Raw genomic sequence first — 2,903 nt, forward strand, 5'->3', positions numbered from 1 at the left:
TAGTTGTCCCCATCCAACCTGTCCTCAGCAGCAAACATCTTGAACACATCTTTGTTGTTGTTGTCAGCCATGGTAAATGTTGCACCTGATGTGAAAATTGCCCGAAAATAGGAGAAACGGAGCGGGAACAACACGTGCTATATAGCACAAACCGTAGAAGACTATAAGGCACCTGTTATGTAGAAAACGGCACTGACAGAAATTTTGCACAAAATGACGAAATAGCATGTGCAGTACTACCTGTAGTGGAAACGGAGGCCGAAATGAGCCCAAATCAAAAATCTGAGCAGACCAAGCTCTACGAGGTTTCCCAAAATATTTGTCGACCTGTGAACGCTCGCCAAAGCTCACTGAAATCGGAGAAAGTGAGCAGGCATGTACTGGAGTAGCTGGCGACTAAGCCCGGGAGGACGCAACCTGCTCTGATACCAATTGTTGGAATTAGGGTTGCAGAGAAACACGCACAGCTTGGAGAAGACGAAGGAAACTCAAGGCACACAGTAGAGAGTGTATTACTTAGTGTGCAATGGAAAGATAGATAGCCCTAGAGTGATGGCGTATATACAATGCAAGGGGGAAAAAACCTCCTAAAGAGGGAAAAAATTCCCCGGCGGTCCTAGTGTGTTCACACACATCACTACCACATGTATATTGTAACAGATGATGGCATGGATGATTTAATTCACGATTGGTACGAAGAAACTGAAGGGTGTAATAACGAAAATTATTTTAGAGAGAAAGCACTGGAGCAAATCTACGAAGGCATAAATTTGTCACGATTAAGCGCAGATTTTCTTATTATGAACCTCAAAGATCGTTATGCTTGGATTAATGCATCCGTTTTGGCACTATTAAAATACATGTCTTCTCCGTTGTCAATGTTTATTGTATTATTATTTATTGTTTTAATACTTAATATGTATGTGGTATTTGCTCAAAATGTTGTAGGCTAAAGTTCTTACCCTCCAACAACGTCCTTCGTACATCAAGAGATGAAGTGAAAAAGACATTGAGCAAGCTTGGACTCAATTATAACACCATACACACTGCCGTTCTGCTTTGCGTGCACAAGCTGAAAAACAGAGTTTTGTTTGAATCTATGAACTATGTTAGAATTGTTTATGGCAACGGATTAGCAAGAATGTCAACATTATGTGGTTTTTTTGTAGATCAAAATGAGCCAATTGGGCTGACAGGTGGAGAAGGAATGAAGGGCTGGTTTTATGCTTAAAAATGTAGAGCTTGAAAATGTTGAGTAAACTGGTGCAGACGGTTCAGCAAATAGAGCCCTCGTGAGAAAGTTATTGCAATTTACAGCTAGAAGTGGTTAAAGATCTAAGATGGACAGAGCAGATGGGAACGGTCAAAGGCGGTTTGAAGTGACAGATGCATAGGGCTTAAAGTTTGGATCATGTCGGTCCTTTCAGATCAACAATCGGAGTCTCAGAGGCCAAGTTACAGAGCTATGAATTTTTGACAGGGGCCGGTTTTGAGACGGTTTGATCAATTTGGAAAGCGTGCCATCAGATGTTTTTGGACCTCGACAAGATTTACAGGGGTAGTAGACACCAACTAGGACTAGCTAAAAGTTATGGTGCGTCAATCAGAGTCTCGATGGTCGAGATATGCAAGTTTAGAGTTTCGTGACAGTTGCCGGCAAAGCGGTCCTATATGTTTTTTTTTCACTTTTCCTAGCTTTGGTTGGTGGGCCCGATGGGGTTAAAAAGCGGCAAGGACAATTTCCATCGGAGTCTCGATCAGCAGCTCATGTTGGCACTTTACGGTTCGGCGAGACTGGGTCCTTGAGCAACATCTGGCAAGCAGAACAAAGGGGGGCAAGCTTGTTTTTTTAAAGGGCTTTCAAAGGGGATTGTTTGGTACTTGAACAACACATTGAGCATGGAGCTGCCACGTGTGGTGCGGCTAATCCCACATGCGCTTACAGGATGATAGGATTTGGGCTTCATGTGCTAGGGCGTGGCCAATTTGAGGCATAACGAGCGTGAGCTCCTTGGGAGCTCGAGGCTATGGTGATGCCCGGTTGTGCTGCCCATGGGCGCTGCGTAGGTGGAGATGGTGGCCCGTCGGGCGCAGGACGGTGGAATTTTGTGCCAAGGCGTTGGCGACGTATGGAAATGGACGTCGAATTTGAGGTGGAGCTTGTCGGTGATGATGTGGTACGCCAATAGGCTCTATTCCCGCGCCATAAGGCCTTTTGGAGTAAAATCAAAGCAACCTCCCCTCCCACTAGCGATATCAATAATGCTCAGGGCGAGGGTGCACTATGAAAATCTCCAAGTGTTTATTGTGCTGTTTTATCGTGTTTTGTAAATAGAAGGTGCAAATTCAAGTAGAGAAACAAGAGAGAGGAGGGCGCGGGTTTTTTTGTGTTTAAAAAATTATCGCATTTGTTTCCGCTATTATTACCACGTGTATTATCGCTGTTATTACCGCGTAGATCACTTCTATTATATCCAACAGCCAAATTTAGCGCCTTAAAATTTAAAAATTTGGCTTAACCCCCCCTCCCCTCCCCCCCCAACCCCCTCAAATTTTGGTGTTTCCCTCCTCTCAATAAAAATTAAAGAATATTGTATAAAATTTTCAAATTTAAAAAAGAAGAGAGAGAGAGAGAGAGAGAGGAGGAGGAGGAGGGGTGGGATATAAGATTACACTTGGTGACAACTCAAATAATCATTGTCAATTGATTAACATAATTGAGCATATTCCCAAATCTATAGAGAGGAAGAGGGGGAAGAGAGAGATGAATGGATTACACGATCAAAAAACTTCATAAGTGCAAAATGTTTATGAATCATCTTCCAAAAGATCTCTACATGAGGCATCATCCAATTCTAAGCCTATGGCTCCTAAATCAATAAAGAGAGAAACGGAATTGTTAT

The sequence above is a fragment of the Adiantum capillus-veneris genome, chromosome 16 (genome assembly GCF_014529385.1).
Source record: "Adiantum capillus-veneris isolate H3 chromosome 16, ASM1452938v2, whole genome shotgun sequence".
In the NCBI taxonomy this organism is placed as follows: Eukaryota; Viridiplantae; Streptophyta; class Polypodiopsida; order Polypodiales; family Pteridaceae; genus Adiantum; species Adiantum capillus-veneris.